Here is a 17,814-nt window from a genome sequence, read left to right as displayed (position 1 = left end):
TACCATCATGTTTTAAGGTTCACCTGTGTTGTAGCATGCCTCAGAATGCCCTTCCTTTTTGAGGCTGGATACTATTCCATCATATGGTTAGACACGTTTTGTTTATTCATTCACCTGTGATGGACACTCGGGCTGCTTCCACCTTCCGGCTGTTGTGAGTAGTGCTGCTGTGAACATTGGTGTGCAACTCTCTATTTTGAGTTCCTGCTTTCAGTTCTTTGAGGCATATACCCAGGAGTAGAAACACTAGATCCTATGGCAATTTATGTTTTATTTTTTGAGGAACTGCCATACGGTTGAGGAAGAAGTGTTTGGACTAGATTTTAAGAATGAACATGAGATCTCCAGTTATCTAAACAGAGGAAGGGGAAGGTAAGAGAAAGGAGAGAGGAGTTAAGAGGAGGGGAAGGAAGGGGAGAGGGGAAGGGAGGGCATGAAGCTAGTGGCACAGTGGATTTTGTGCTTGGGACTGAACAGGGGTGTGACTGGTGACAAGGCCATGGCAGGGTAGAGTATGACGGGTCTTGGACCAGGTTAGGGAGCCTGGCCTCCACACTGTAGGCAGTGAGAAGCATTGGAGGGTTTTGTTTTGTTTTTATCAGGAAGTGATACATGCCATTTGTCACCTTAGAAGGACATAGGTGGGCATGATGTCCCAGGTAGACTAGGAAGGAAAGAGACTTAAAGCAAGAACAACCAAGTGGGAGAAAACTGGGTAACACTGAAGCTATATCGTTGGGTGGGGGGAGGGAGCAGGTCTGAAGGATGGATGTGCCACACAAGGGCGCGCAGGTTTCTGGTTTGGAGGCTGGGTGTATCGTGGGTAAGCTAACAGAAAGAGCGGCCAGTTTGACAAGATGACGAGGCAATAGCTTGGGCCCTGTTGGTTTGGAGGGGCCCCTGGAGCCACCTGGGTGGAGATGAGGGTTTGAGGGGTGTCCAGAGCTGTGCAGAGCTAGGAGCTGTAGTGTAGGGAGAGCATCTGGTCAAGGGCAAGGGACAGGACTGCTGTTGGACGGCATAGAGGACCCAGGGGAGTTGGAGGGTAGGACCCGGGGTGGCATCTGTGCAGGACGGGTCAGTCCCTGCCGTGAGCATATCATGTACCTTTTCACTGCCAAGTTCAAGGTTCTGTGCTTGAGGGTGGTCATTGGGGGTGGAGATAGGTAAACATGAGCCAGTGACTTTAATTCACTTATTCACCCCATAAAGCTTAGAAAATGGAAGTTGGCCAACGCCTTTGCACAGTTAAATATTTAATCACGATTGTGATAGGTGATATGCAAGAGAAATAGAGCGTGTTGTGAAAGTGTGTCATGGGGACGTGATTTAGTCTGGGCAGGGTTTCTCACTCTGCACTGTGGACATGTTGGGCCAGGTACTCCTTTGCTGTGGGGCTGCCCTGTGCATTGTAGGATGCTTAGCAGCATCCCTGGCTTCTACCCAGATGCTTGTAGCCATACACACCCCCACCCCAGCTATGCAACAAAAAATGTCCCCAGACGTTGTCAAATGTCCCCGGGGAGGGGGGGAGGAGGGATAAAGTCAACCTTAATTGAGATTTATGGTCTAAAAGGTCAGGAAAGGTTTCTTGAGGAAATGATGTTAATCTGAGTTTTAGAAGACAGATAAGCATTAAGATAAAGCAGGTATGACCCGGGCTGGTGTGGCTCAGTTGGTTGGACATCATCTTGTGCACTGGAAGGTTGCCACATGGCCACGTTTCAGGCTCAATTCCCGGTGGGGGGCATGCAGGAGGCAGCCAGTTGATGTTTCTCTCTCTCTCTCTCTCTCTCTCTCTCTCTCTCTCCTCTCTCTCTCTCTCTCTCTCTCTCTCTCTCTCTCTCTCTCTCCCCCCCCCCCGCCACCCCCCGTTTCTCTCTGAAAACCAGTACAAATAATTTTTTTTTAATATATTTTATTGATTTTTTACAGAGAGGAAGGGAGAGAGATAGAGAGTTAGAAACATCGATGAGAGAGAAACATCGATCAGCTGCCTCCTGCACATCTCCTATGGGGATGTGCCCGCAACCCAGGTACATGCCCTTGACCGGAATCGAACCTGGGACCTTTTAGTCCGCAGGCCGACGCTCTATCCACTGAGCCAAACCGGTTCTGGCTACAAATAATTTTTTTAAAAAGATAAAGCAGGTATGGAGAGTGGAGGAGAGGGTTCATATGTGTGCAAAGTCCCTGAGATAGGAAAAAGCCTGAGGAAGACCTGTGAGGAGGGTGGTGGAGCCAATGAAGAGATACCCAGTAGGTGAGCAGGGGAAGAGTGGATGAACTAGCGACACTCACCACGGATCACAGGCAGGGAGGCCTCCCGGGGGTGGAGGATGAAACGGGCTGGAAGATGGCGAGTTACATTTCGATTATGTTGGGTTGGAGGTCCCTGGGAGACACCCAGGCGGAGCCCTGAGGTGAGAAGTGAGGTCTGGCTGGAGATGTGGATTTGGGAGTTACGTGCACGTAGGTGAGTGAAGCCCGGGAGGGGATGAGCCAGGGAGAGTGTGAGGACCGTGAAGAGCAGAGCAGAGAGGAGGCCTAGGCGTGAGCTCCAGGAGGGCCGCACTGAGAGGGTGAGGAGGAGCCTGCAGAGACTGGAAAAGCTCCCAGAGAAGGAGCAGAGGAGCCCAGATGTGTGGTGCCCTGAAAGCGTGTCCAAGGAGCAGGGCCTGGGCCTGTGACGTCTCTGGAGCTACAGCAAGTAAGACAGGATGGGAGCAGCCACTGGACTTAGAGACCAGTAAACGCCATGGGAGAAGTCAGACGGAGGTAGCTGAGGAATGGGGCAGGAGGGAAGCTGGATGCCAGAAAGGGGAGTGGGTTAGGGAAGGTTTTGTTTTGCTTTTTTAATCTTGCATGTTACACACACACACACCTTTTTTTTTTCCTTAGAAAATAAATGTACAAGGTTCAGAATTCAAAAAATGAGATTTCAGTGTGAAAAGTATTCACCCCCATTTCCTTTGACCTCCCAATCCCTTCTCCCCACCGTTGAGGCAACTTCACCAGTTTCTTCCAGATTCTTCCAGAGATACTTCATGCATGAACCAGTAAACACATATGTGGAGTCTCTCCCTGCTATTGGTGGCACACTGCATGCATCTGCCCTTGATTCATTCTTTTCCCAGTTGTTTCCAGAGCAGTACACAGTGTCTTATTCTTGTTTATAGCTAACTAATATCCTACCACTACCTGATGTCATATAAGTTAACCCGTTTCCTGTTTTTTGGACACCACGAACAACGCCCCACAGAACTGCCTGCGCTTTAGTTATTTTGCAGTGTAGGTAGGTGCATGTGGCATAAGGTCCCAGGAGTGGAATTGATGGGTCAGAACTATGTGAGTGTGTAGTTCAAAAGCTATTAGCAATTAGCTCCCCACAGAATTGCTAAGAATGCGTACCGCCTACCAGCCATGTGTGAGGATGCTAATTTTTCCACACCCTCCGATGTACAGTGTTACCAAACTTACTGATATTCGCCAATCTGGAAGGCAAAAATAATTTCTCAATATAGCTTAACCTTGCATTTTCCCTGCTATGAATCGGGTTGAAAATGCTTTCATAGACATAAGAGCATTTTCTATGTCCTTTTCTATGAACTATCTATGTGTATGTTTTGTCCATTTTCTATTAGGTTGTTGGTCTGTTTTCATTGAATGGAAAATGATCTTTATGTATTTGGGAAACTAGTCTTTTGTTTAGCATATAAATTATAAGTTTGTATTATATTATAAGTGGCCCCTCTCCCCAATTATAAGTTTATCAAGGAGTTTTTTGCTGTTGCTACTATTTTTTCCTTTTAAGAATTATGAATGCTGCCTTGGCTGGGTGGCTCAGTTGATTGGAGTGTTATCCTGTACACCGAAAGGTTGTGGGTTCGATCCCCAGTCAGGGCATGTACAGGAGGCAACTGATTGATGTTTCTCTCTCACATCGATGTTTCTTTCTCCATTCCTCTCTCTCTAAAAGCCAATAAAATATATATCCTCAGGTGAGGATTAAAAATAAACAAGTATGTCTGGCCAGTGTTGCTCAGTGGTTGAATGTCAACCCATGAACCAGGAGGTCACGGTTGGATTCCCGTTCAGTGCACATGCCCGGGTTTCGGACTCAATCCCCAGTAGGGGGTGTGCAGGAGGCAGCCAATCAATGATTATCTCTTATCATTAATGTTTCTATCCCTCTCTCCCTCTCCCATTCTCTCTCTGAAATAAATAAAAACATTTAAAAAAATAAAATACAGAATTACGAATGCTAATGGGAGAGGTTCACTAGAGAGGGTGGCACTGGCACAAAGATCCCGAGGAAGCACTGGGCTACATTCCAGACTGGGAAGGCCGAGGACACCTCTGCTGTTGTAACAGCCAGAAGCAAGGGAGAGGTGCTGGTGCTAGAGGGTTGGTGGCCACAAGTTGAGGGAGTGAAGGCTGATAGTTAAGTTTGTCCAGGGATGGGGTTGCATTAAGGAGGTATCAGAGCAGGAGAATTACTGTATTAGCATGAGAGTGATTAGATTAATGAACCCTCGAAGCTGAGCTAGTTGAGGGGAAGTGAGTGGATGGGTGCTCTATGCTTGCTTCGAGTCTGTCGGTCTGTTTGGCACCCATTGATCACGGGACCAAACTAACCGCCAAAATGATTTGCACCTCGCCTGCGACCCAGAGTCCATGCTCGAACCACCTCCTTATCTCAGTCTCACACACCAAGCCAATATCTCCCCCTTCCCTAAACCATTCCAGGGCAGGTACCAGACAAGCAGGGACAGCTCCTATGCCCCAGACCCACTGGAATTATTCAAATGAGCCAGTCCTAAGCTTTTCAACCTGCCTGCCTTGCCTTTCCCATGGAAACCCAATAAAGGCTCTAGCCGAGGCCTTCCCCTCACTCCTGTTCTGACTCTTAACCAAAACCTAGTGCCCCCCTTGTAGTCCTGTGTGTGTGATGTATCCCCTTCACTTGGGAAATATAAGTAATAAGTTATCTTTCAATGGCATTAGCCTCCCCGGTCCATTCCATCAACTCCATGAATTAAAATCCTGTGGGTACAATTGAGACATCAGGGACCCTTGGACAGGCAGAGAGTATGAGGCTCAGGGAACCTCGGGTCCCAGCAAGGCTCCAGAACTATCCCAGCGTAGGTGGTTGAATCGGCGAGCTCTCAGAGAGGGGAAGGGCTGGAGAAGAGGCGAGGCCTTACGGTGGGAATACAGGCCCACAGGCTGGAAAGCAACAGGGAGGAGAGTGTGTGAGCGGGCGGTGGGGGCTGGGTGGGGGTATTGGGGGGCAGCGATCAGAACCGAATCTTTTTTTCAGGAGAATGCGGGAGAGAATCTGCCAATTTTAATAGCGTTGGCCTACATTCCAGTCCTCTGGGCTATAAGTCAATACATCCACCAGAAGCTCCCAAACGCATGTACACAATTGGTGATGACTCATGCTACTTTGTGACTTCTCTTTTATTGTTGCCTAGAGAATTATTTACCTTCTTGAGAGTGGAATTTGGGGGAAATAATCTCACCTTCAGCAAGCGCTCACCTCCTTCTTATGAACTCTGGCCTGGGCCCGGTGCTGTGGGTCTCACAGGTTTGTGGCAAGAAGGGCACCATGTAACAATCCTCCAATGCAGCCGCGGGTGCCAGTGCAGAGGAGCAAGGCAGCCGCTGGGCATGGCTGGCAGAGAAGACTTCTTGAAAGAGGAAGAGCTGGAGCAGACAGTGGATCTGGAAAAAGTGGCAAAGGCGAAGGGAGGGGAGATGAGGGCTGGTGAGGAGGCCCCTCGCTCTGGCCAGGTATCTGGGGGAGACTGACCATCCAGGTGACAGGAGGAGGAGGAGGATGGTCACCTGGTACAACGTGAGCCTCTAGATCAGCAGTTCTCAACCTGTGGGTTGCGACCCCTTTGGTGGTCGAATGACCCTTTCACAGAGGTTGCCTAAGACCATCGGAAAACACATATATAATTACATATTGTTTTTGTGATGAATCACTGTGCTTTAATTATGTTCAATTTGTAACAATGAAAATACATTCTGCATATCATATATTTACATTACGATTCATAACAGTAGCAAAATTACAGTTATGAAGTAGCAACGAAAATAATTTTCTGGTTGGGGGTCACCACAACATGAGGAACTGTATTAAAGGGCCGCAGCATTAGGAAGGTTGAGAACCACTGCTCTAGATGGAAAGGGAGAGGAGGTGGTGGAGTCCTCGTGGGCTCTGTCATATGGGGGGCCTTCGCTAATAGGGGAGCCCCAGTGGGTGATGGAGCCTCGAGCTAGACAGGAGAGGTCAGACTCGGATCTTGCATTTCTCTGAGGGCCAGCAAGGCTTTGAAAACTTCCAGTGGAGCCCTAGCTGGTTTAGCTCAGTGGATAGAGCGTTGGCCTGTGGACTGAGGCGTCCCAGGTTCGATTCTAGTCAAGGGCACGTGCCCAGGTTGCCGGCTCGATCCCCAGTAGGGGGCGTGCAGGAGGTAGCCGATCAAATGATTCTCTCTCATCATGGATGTTTCTCTCTCTCTCTCTCTCTCTCTCTCTCTCTCTCTCTCTCTCTCTCCCTCCCTCCCTCCCTCCCTCCCTCCCTCTTCCTTCATCTCTGAAATCAATAAAAAATATATTTTTAAAAAGAAAACTCCCAGTGGGGGCTGTTGCCTCCTGAAGGACCCCTCTGTTGCCCCCAGGGCTGGAAACCAGTGTTTCCCCAGATCAGGCCTCAGCATTGCTTCTCCCAGGGAGCCCTGCCTGTGAAAGGGAGGGGGCAGCCGCAGTGCGAGAAGGGCGCTAAGACACGAGGGCGTTTATTTCTGAAAAATGGGACCTCAATCCTTTATATCTTGAATGTTTTTGGAACACATCCTCTCTAGAACCTGACCGGTGGTTTTAAAAAATGTAAGTGATAAAAAACGGAAATTGTGAGCAGGAGGATGGAACCTTTGGTTTAATCATGAGGCTGAGGAAGGAGGCGGGAGGAAGGGAAAGTGGCTGACTCCACTGCCTGCTCCCTCCTCCCGGTCCCCCTCTCTCTTCCCTCTTCCCTCCTTCCTAGTCTGGTGTGGCTTAACCTTCACCATCCTCTTAGGAACCGTTCCTCCAAGTCCCACAGATGCCCAGCTCTTGGAATGCTGCTTCTCAAGACTGGAGGCTTCAGGACTTACCCCGGGCCCAGCCTGCTGTGTGACCCTGAGCAAGCCACCCAGCGTCTCTGGGCCAGGGTTTCACACCTGGCTTCTCTCCTGGAAGCATCAGTTTTGTTTTTTAGGCGCCTTTTAGGTTCCTCCTAACAGTCAAACCTTTGTTCGTCATCCCTGAGATTTCCTTAAGGGCCTGCAAAGAGCAGCGGAGGAGTTTGAGGAGGTGAGTTCCCCTGGTTCAGCTCCCGCAGGCCTGGGCGGGAAAGGGGTACAGACTCTGGCCTGGGTGTGTGGTGAACACCCCTCCTTGTCTGAAAGCCTCAGATTTGACTTTCAAAGGGAAGCCTGGCTCCTGATAAAGTGGGTCTTGTTCCCTTAAAGACAGCTTTGTTTGGGCTCCCAGTTTTAGTTCCAGCGTCCTGCTGGTGTGAGGAGGTCTCTGGGGCGTTAAGCGATTCCTCCCCCGGGTGCCCAGCCAGCCTCCAGCATTGCTCACTGGGAGCCTATGGGTGCTGGCAAGGCTGGCCATCTCCATTGTCTCATACTAATGTAGGGAAACTGAGGCACCCCCACCCAGCGTATGCACTGGCTCGGACTGCTCCGTCAGACGTGAACCAGGTCTTCGGGCTCCTGCCCAGTGTTCTCCTCCCACAAACGGCTGTGATGCGGCTAACACAGCTGGGCTCCCGCCCCTCCGCTCCCGCCTCCTACTCTGATCTACCTCCCGGCAGACTGCCAACTGCCACCGATTATTGTGGAAATGAATTCACTTGCTCAGGTAGGAAGATCTGGGCCTCTGTGTGAAAAATGAGAGAGAGAAATGTCCTCTAATTCCAGTGAATCACCATGGCACCCGCCTTCTCCCCAAAGTACCAGTGTGCTCCTAAGGCCCAAAGAAGTGAATGGGTAATGGTGACATTTCCAGCCTCGCGATGTGGGAGGGGCCCTTGATTCATACCAGTGCTGCTGAGGTGACCACTTTTCCGCCTCCTTCTACAGAAGCCAAGCCCAGTATGACATTCCTGGGCCAAGCAATACAGAGACCCACCCAGCCGGTGTGGTTCAGTGGGTTGAACGTCACCCTATGCACCAAGAGGTCACTGGTTGGATTCTGGTCAGGGCGCATGCCCTAGTTGTGGGCTGGATCCCCCTGAGGGTGTGCAGGAGGCAGCCGATCTATGTTTCTCTCTCATCGATGTTTCTAGCTCTCTCTCTCTCTCCCATCCTCTCTCTCAAGTCAGTAAAGACATTTAAAAAAAAAGAAAGAGAGAAATACAGAGATCCATCTTCCAGCGTGCTTCCTACTTCACGGCGCTATGGTACACTGCAGGGGCATGTGTTCGGGGGAGGCGTTTTAAGCAGGAAAGTGAATTTTTCTTTCATTCTCACTTTTCATATAGGGACCTGGCTTTGCCTCCCTGGGCAGAGTGAGTTATTTTCCACAATAACCAGTGGCTGTTGGAGCTTTGGGGGCCCCAAAGGGATGACCAGGACAGCTTCGGCCAGAATCCCCACGCCCACCCAAGCTGCTGCCTCCAGGGCCAGCCCTCCTGGGGCCTCGGTGAGCTCAGGGCAGGGGCGCAAGGCCAACCTGGAGCCTGAGGGGCGGGCAGTCTGGACACATGGGAGGCAGGCAGGGGTTACCGGGCCCCCTTCCCGAGTGCTGGCTGACTGTTCTTGGAGGCTGATTCCGAAGGAACCATTATTCCATTCTCCATGGTTTTTGAATAATGCATTTGCCTCAGCCCTTTTAAAAAGCCTGTGCTTAATAATGCTAGAATAATGACCTTGTGTCACATTGCAGCCACTGGGGCTCTTAATCCACCGCTGCATTCAAATGTGAAATGTGTTTCTTGTGCCATTGGGTTAGCAGGAAAAATACCAACCTAGCGAGGAGGAAGGAGAACCACCGTGTAGCCTGTGGCAGGTTTGAGGGGGGTCCTCGCCTTAACAACCTCGTGAGGGCAGGGGCCCTTTTGAACACCTGTCGTGCCCCCAGCCCTCACTCATGGGCTCTTGTCAATGCCAGAAACAGACCCAAGAGGTCGTCACTCTGGGGATTATAAACATGCTCACCCAGGGGCACGTTGTGAAAGCCCAGGGGAGTATAAAATGCCCGTACAGGGCTTGGCACAGACAGGAGATTTCAAGTCAACACCATCAGCCCCATGTTACAGCGGAGGAAAGCGAGGCCTGGAGAGACCTCAGGACACAAACCCCGGGTCGCCCTGACTCCAGGGCCCAGACCCACGCCTCACCCACGGGAAGCATTGTCTGGGAGCGAGGCTCCGCTCATCTGAGCTCCGTATTGGCTGTGGGTTCATTTTCCACTCACACCTGTTCCCACCTGGGCCCTATGTCCTTCTCTGACCCCCACTGTCCTCTAATCTAAAGGTGTGGGCACACGCGGGTCCCCTGCCTGGTCCACGTGACCTACTTCCTCTGCTAGTTTGAATGACCCTGGATGCCCTGACCGTTTCCCCCTTACCTGCGGGGTGTGTTTTTGGGTAATAATTGTGTGAAATGGTTCACTCAACAGTTTGATCAGTTAACAACACACACACACACACACACACACACACACACACACACACACTCCCCTGTCCTGCTGTCCTGGTCCTGCCCGTGAAGCTCAGGGTTAATGATTGCCAAGGAGAGCTGGCTGGGAGGAGGGAGGTTGCTCTGAGCACCCTGGCCTGGGGGAGAGACGCACCAGGGGCACCGTGTCCTGGCCAGCTCCCTGGGCCCCTCCCCTGCTGGCCTCCCATCTCTTGTGTCTGAGTTCAACACCAGTAGGCCTCCCTCTCACTCTCTGTTAGCTGCTTTTCTTCTCTGGGCCTTTGCTCTAAAATTCCCTTGGGGCACCGTTCCCTCTCCTCTGCCAAAGCAAGCCCTCCCCGCCTTTTGGGATCCACCCCGAGCGCTGCCTCCTCCAGAAGCCTTCCCTGACTGCCCCAACATCCTTGCTTCATCCTCCCTTCTCTGAACACCCCCACACCATTGGGCAAAGTTTTGAGCACTCCCCAGCATGTCATGTCAGGCGCTGTGCTTGGCCCCTGGGCCCGCCCTGAGCAGGGTGCCAGCCTGTAGCCCAGGAGGGACAGTCGTGCTCCAGGGCACCCGTGCAGCCTGAAGTGTGGCAGGGGTGCAGAGGAGTTCCCAGTGGCCTGGGGGCTGATGGGAGTGAGGCAAACTGGAGTCTGATGCGGGGCCTTGGGTGAGTGGGATTTTCCAGGCAGACAAGGGATGAGGGTCCGGGCATCTCGAAGCAGAGGGAGCAGCGTGTGCCAGGGCAGGATTCAGGGTCACACAGGGGTCCCGCTGTGGTGTGTGGGTTTGAGGCGGCTGTGAAACACCCAAGTGTGGCTGCCCCGAAGGCAGGCGGCCTCTCCAAGAACCTGTCTCCTTCCTTTGCGCTGGTCGCTCGCCGTTTTATGACTGTGTCTGTCTCTGCAGAGGAAGGCATCCTCCTGGAGGGCAGCCATGGTTTCTTACACGCTCACCAGGGACCTGAGCATGGAGCCTAGGAGAGGTGGGACTGAATCTAAACCTCTCCTCCTCCAGGGCCCCTCCCTCCACTCCCTCCTGCCCCACCCTACACCTGCTCCCACCGCCCTGCTGGCCCAGGTCCCCAGCTCCCGTCCTTCTGCGACTTTGGGCCCTGAGTGCCTCCTCCTGAGTGAATTCTAGGCCACAGGAGGCTGCACAGTCACAGGTGCTCAGGGCAGCCGTTCCTATGGGCCGTGCATGGGAATCGCCATTAGAGCTCGCTAACCAGGCTGCCCGCTGGGGATTCTGACTCAGAAAGCTGGAGATGAGTTTTTGGTGAGCTCTGTGTTTGCGCTGTTGGGTTTGGGACTTACTGCTAGAGAGCTTTTCCAGGCCCCTGTCCCTCCCCGTAACTTCATCCCCCTCCCAGGGGTCAGCACCCAGACTCCCAGGGGTCAGCATCCCCCTCCCAGGGATCAGCACCCAGACTCCACTGGGCATTTTCTGGGCGTGGAACTCAGTGCCTACGGAGCGGCCCTTCCTCATGGGGAGACAGGCCTCTGTGGCTTGAGCTGAAGCCTACCTCTCCAAAGCTGCCATCTGGGGGTCCTGGTTCTGCCCTCAGAGACCGCCTGGCCTCCCCCGGGTTTCCACACCTGCTTCCCCAGGATGTGGGAAGCTGTCTGCTGCCCCATCTTTACTGGGTCTCCCTCTTTTTCCTCCTCCTGTGGTCTGGGCTCGCCCAGGCTGACAGCCTTATCTCAGACGTTAAGTCTTGATCAGATTAGAAGCTTGGGAGGGGGTGGAGATAAGATCGTGCCTACCCTCAGCAGCCTGACATGTCCCCGTTGGGGGAGGGGAACCCCAACACTCAGGGCCTGCATTCACCTTCCATGAACCTGGCAGGGCTTCACCCTGTTCCAGCCTGAGGGAGGGACCTGCTTACTGTACCCACCCTGGAGGCCCACAGGCCATAGCAGAGGCTCCCCGGTCCTCATTGTGTGGCTCAGTGGCAGACCCGCTCTGGGTAGGTCTGCTCTCACCGCGGCCTAGACTCCCAGTGGTCTCAACACTGGCTGTGACGTTGGGAAAACGTGACTCACCTGGGCTGTGGTGGGCCTGGGGGAACAGCATGTTTTAAAGTTCCAGGTGGTTCTGAGGCACGTCAGAGTTCAGGACGCTGGGCTAGATGCCCAGCACCCTCCTGTCCGGCTCTGACAACGGGTAGAAATAGCTACACTGGAGTGAAATAACCTTGGCTGTCTTACTCTGCATACCGCACAGCACTAGACTAAATCCTGGTAATTTACAGGAAGGTGTTTAATGAAGCATTTGAGTTAGTAAAACCAAATATTTCATAATTTTTAAATACAAAAGTGTATAACAGTTTAGAATATCAAGTAAATGTGAATTTATAAAAATAGACATTATAATTCTGGTCTATATTAGCAGGTAAACAAAAAGGAAGTATTCAAGACATTAAACGTGGGGATACGGACACATATGTAATAACTTAATAAAAATATTTTAAAAAACTAAAAAGAATAAAAAGACAAGACATTAAAATCTACATACTTCAGAAACACAAATTTAGTCATGAAAAATTGAAGGTGAAATATTATTTGATCCTTTTTAAAGCAGAAGCTTAAATTCAAAGGACATTGGCAGTATCATATGTCACAAATATGTTTTCTCCTATAAGTTTCCTAGAAATTTTCCTGACTCTACCCTAGCTGGGGAATGGCGAGAAGATATATTTGTCAGATATCTTTGAATATTTTCCGCTGACAAGGCCTTTCGGCTTTTTTTTTTTTTTTTTTTTTCGGGTACTGCTGTCTTTTATCAGGAGCCATAGTTTGTGTTTCTAAAGCATTTCCCATTTGTCCTTAAGTTCCTTAGTTTTATCTTGTTCAGATGGTGGTTCTTATGTCAGTTTCAAAACTGTCATGTTGATATTTCATATGTTAGGAAATGGGAATACAGTGATAATTATTCCTACAACATACTTTTTATCTTCTGCCATGCAGTGTCTGAGAAGAAGGCAAGACATAGTTCACATTCCAGGGGTATTTTTTGACACGGTGGTTATCTCCTTTTAACAACATATAAAAGAAATTGAGAGATTGGTATAATGAACTTCCATGCCTGGCCTCCACAGTCATCAGCTCATGGCCAGGCTTTCTCACATCCACCCTTACCCACCACCCCTGTTCCTAAGTAGATTCTGTGGAAGCAGGTGCAAGACCTCATATCATTTCATTTGTAACTACTTCAGTACACGTCTCTCAATGAAAGGGCCCTTTAAAAAACATAACCATAGTACTATTATTGCACCTGAAGAACGGATTATTTCTCATGATTATAAAATATCCAATGGTCAGGTTTCCCTAATTGTCTGTTTCTTTCTTTCTTTCTTTCTTTCTTTCTTTCTTTCTTTCTTTTCTTTCTTTCTTTCTATTGATTTCAGAAAGAGGGAGAGAGAGAGAGAAAAACATCAGTGTGAGAGAGAAACATCAATCGGTTGCCTCCCATATTCACCCCACCAGGTATCAAACCCACAATCCAGGCATATGCCCTGATCAGGAATTGAACCAGCCCTCTATTGGTGCACGGGACGACTCTCAACCAACTGAGCCACACCAGCCAGGGCTCTCATACATTTTTTTTTATAGTTGGTTTGAGATTTCAGATCTTACAAATTCTGAAATAAAATTTTGAACCAAGCAAACTCCATTTGGGCACTGAAGTACAGGATTCATGAATAAAGCATGCCAACCACTGGGTAGAAGGGTCTAGAGAAATTGCCAGACCCTGCCACTAGGGTTCAGATTGTGGTAGGCGGCAGAAGTACCGCTGTTCAGCAAACGTGCATTCGTTCAGCAGCAACACAGTGCCCCGTCCTGGGCTGAGCACCTTGCACACAGCAGGGAACCAGACAGACTCGGCCAGTCTTGACCTGCGGGAGCCAGGGCACTGGTATGTCACCGTGAAGTTTGCAGATGGGATGATGTAGACCCTATCAAGTGATATGGGAATTTAGACTTGAATGGGTAGAATTTTGTCAGGAAGAGAAAGCGGAGGAAGGGGGGTCTCACCTGAGTAAACAGCAAGTACAAAAAGCATGGAGGTGTGAAAGCCATCGTGTTAAAGGGCAGAGACCAGCGATGGTGTGTGCGGCATATGGCAAGGCTGGTGGGAGGTGGGGCTGGGGCTGGGTGGGCTGTGGAAAGCTTGAGGATATGGAGGGGACCCGAGGATTTTGTTGTAGGAGCATAAAGGGTGGGCCATGAGTCAGGAGAGCAGGCCCTTGCAGGAACTCAGAGGGGTTCCGATTTCCAAGCCCTTCCTGGAGCCCCATAGCTATGATGCCAGGAGTCCGGTGGGAGCAGCCCTCTATTGGCCCCCATTTCCCTGTATTTCAAGGCTGGCATGGTGCCTGGCATACAGAAAGTGCTCAATGTGTGAGTGCTGACTGCTGACCTAGTGTTCCCAGTGCAGGGCACTCCTGCCCACCTCTGCCTTCACCATGGTGATGACAGAGGAATCCCCGGAGGCCTTTGACTTGGGAAAGGTGGTTGTTTTTCCAAAATGCATGAGCTGTTGGCTTTAGGACCTGGGTCCCAGTCACCCTGATGGAGGACGGCCAGGCCGTTGTTGCCCCTGGCAGGGCCCAGGCAGACAGGCTTCTCAGGTAGGTATGTGAAGACATGCCATTGTTCGCAGTAGATTTGCAAATATTTGCAGTACAAACTTGCCATGATTTGGCTCACATAGCTAATTTCTTTAAGACCGGCCAAGGGTTAGAGGACTCATTCATTTTATTTCCTTTTAGTGGTATTGTTGCTTTGCTAGTCCTCCTATATAATGAAAGTGTAGTATGCAAATTGTTCCCTCAACCGGGCGTTGTCTGGGAGCTCGACCAGGGGGTGGGGCCGGCCAGAGAAGGGAGGGAGTACCCAGCCGGCAGCCGCTAGGGGACCCTACCAGTGCAAGAATTTCAAGATCTGAGCCTCTCTCTATATAAAAGCCTAATATGCAAAGTGTCCCATTGGGAGTTCGACTGACCAGGAGTTCGATCTCTCACTATGATGTGAGCTGACCACCAGGGGGTGGTGTGGAGCGAACGAAGGCCCTGGCCAGCAACCGGCAGCCAGCAGCTGCTAGGGACCCTACCTGTGCATGAATTTTGTGCACTGGGCAATAATAGCACACATGCTCATTTAGGCAAACTGTGTTTTAAAAAAGTGTAAAGAAGAAAGTAAAGCAAATCCCCAGAGCTGACCTCTACCACATAGAGAGAACCACTGTGCACACTTTGGGGAACATCCTTCCATACACTTTTCTGTCCATGAATACAAGCTGTTAAATGTAACACAATTTTATATATAGGTGGTGTTACAAGATTTATGTTGTTCCATAACCTGCTGGTTTCATTTAACAACAAGTGGTGATACTGTTTCCTGTCAGTAACCACAGATCTGTAATATTTTTAATAGCCGCACAGTACAATTTTGCATGGGTGTACCATAACTTCACCCGCCAGCTCTCTCTTGCCAGAAGTTTGGATTGTTTCCAGTGTTTCTCTACAATGTGCTAAAGAATATCCTGCAGGCTTTTTCAAATGTGCACAGGTCGCCTAGTGGTAAATAGCTAGAATAGCTGGGATAGCTGGAACAAAGAAAAGGCTCAGGTCACTCACGGAGTCCAAAAGCCAAGCTGGAAGGTCGCCATGGCAACCCCTTCTCGCAGCACATGGAGCGCCCATTAGTCACAGCTTCAGCCTGGGAGGTGGGTCAGAGCCAGAGGGAAGCAGTCTGTTTTCATGCAGAATTACAAACCAAGGGCAGAGGGAGCATGAGGGAGCATTAATGCAGAATTCAGGTGGTTTGGGGTACAACGGTGATGATAGCCACCATTTATGCAGTGCTGGTTTTCTGATAGATCCCATGGTCTTTCATCCTCACAGGAGCCATTGATACTTTCATTATCCTCTTTTAATTGATAAGAATATTCAAGTTGAAGAGATTAGGTCATCTGCTGGAGGTGTGCAGTAAATGACGGAGCCAGGATTTGAAATGGATATTTCAAATATCCAAATATTTGAAATATCCACTCCTCAGAATTCTCCTTGTCTGACCTAGGGTCACCATCCTCTCTCCCATCACCATCCCTGAGACAGCTCCCTCCCCGAATCCTAACTCACCAGCCCCCTAGGGCACTCATTCCCACCACATTCAGATGGGGTGCACTCGTCTTCATCTGGCTCTTCTCCAGGACCACCCTGGCGCCTGCGACTCCACGCCCTCCACCACCCGGGAGGAACTGCGGACAGCTCCCAGAACTGTGCACTCTTTCGACCTCCTTCCCTTGGCTCCTACTGCACCCTCAGCTTAGAACGCACTCTCTCCTCTGTGGCTGCTGTGCTCCTGTTTATTTTCAAGACTCAGCTCAAGTTCCATTTCTTCAAGAAGTCTCTCCTGACGCCCTAGTGTGATGTCCCTCCTCTGTGTTTCCCCAGAAGCATCTGGTCCTAACAGCTCATCAGACGTGCTCTGTGTCAATTATTAGTGTCAGTCTTCTACCCTGGCAGGTGAGCTCTTAAGGGATAGAACTGTCTTATCTGTTTCTCCATCCCCGTATCCTGCCATAGCCTTGGACACATAGCAGATATTCAGGGTGTGTGCTGTGAATGAGTCAGTGATAGAGCGTATTTGCGTCCACTCTCCATTTCTGCTCCCAGCCCCAGGGCCAGCGGAGAGCACAGGGACTGCTTTATCCCAGGCAGATGGCAGGCATCTGCTGGCTGCCCTGCCTCTCACCTGGCTGGCTCCCCAGCGTTGCCCCACAACACCTGCCCCAACCTCATCCTCCTTAAGCCCGGCTCACCCCTTTCTCTCACAGTCCCTATTCTTTCCCTTCCAGGGAAACTGAGGTCCTGGTGAATCCTCTTTATCACCCCTCTGTCCTGCCCCACCTTTGTTAGTGTTGCCCCCAACCCCATGACCCTGACTTTTTCTTATCTCTTGGGTCTTCTGTGCTCCTTTCTCTTGGGGGACCTCAGTGCTTTGAAACTCATGTCTCTCTGCCTCCTAAATTGATCTGTAGCCTCCACTTCCCCTCCATGACGTGCTCACATATCTTCAATCTGCAAATCTGTGCCAATCAAATTCACCTTGTCTGAAAACTGCCCTCATCTTCCTCCCTTTCTTCATGGGTGTCACCATTTCCCAGCCCCTGGGAGATGGTGCTCCAAGACCCCAGCTCTCTCTCTCCCTGTGATTGGACACTTGACCTTGTCCCCCAGGGCCCCACCTGCAGAGCTCCCAGCGGAGTCTGGCAGGAGTGTGGGGTTGCCCACACTGAACTGAGAGCAAGCAGCAAGCGCTTGGCCAGGGAAGGAGCAGCCACTTGTCATCATGTGTGAACTCGGCCCAGCACTGTAAGTCTTCAGATTTGTTGGGCTTTTATGTGAGGGCCCTTGATTATTTTAATGTTTGCCTAGATTTTTTTTTTCTTAATAGACTTTGTTTTTTAGAGCAGTTTTCGGTTTAGAGAAAAATTGTGCAAAAGGTACAGAGAGCTCCCATATGTCCCTTCTTGCCCTCCCCCAAGTCTGTATTATTAAGATCTTGCATTAGTGAGATACATTTGTTACAACTGATGAACCAACCTATATATATATATAAAAGCCTAAGCAACCGTTACGACCGTACGACCAGAAGACCGGATGACTGGCTGGTAGCTATGATGTGCACTGACCACGAGGAACAGATGCTCAACACAGGATCTGCCCCCTGGTGGTCAGTGCGCTCCCACAGCCAACCTCCCGTGGCCGGCCCATTCGGCCCCAATTGCCAGCCAGGCTGAGGGACCCCACTTGTGCACAAATTTGTGCACCAGGCCTCTAGTATTAACTCCATTGTTCACACCAGGGTTCACTCTCTATAGTACATTGAATGGGCTTTGACCAATGATAATGTCATGTATCCTCCACGACAGTGTAATCCTGTTATTTTATTTTATTTTATTTTATTTTATTTTATTTTATTTTATTTTATTTTATTTTTGTAACCCTGTTATTTTTAAAAGCACATCAGAAGCCCAAAGTCTGCTTTCTACACTTTCCTCCCACTCCATCCTCCTTTTCCTTGTCTCTACCACACTCTGTGTTCAGCTCTTC

Source organism: Myotis nattereri (genome assembly GCF_964212035.1).
Source record: "Myotis nattereri genome assembly, chromosome: 1".
NCBI classification, from domain to species: domain Eukaryota; kingdom Metazoa; phylum Chordata; class Mammalia; order Chiroptera; family Vespertilionidae; genus Myotis; species Myotis nattereri.
Note: the sequence above shows the minus strand (reverse complement) of the source record.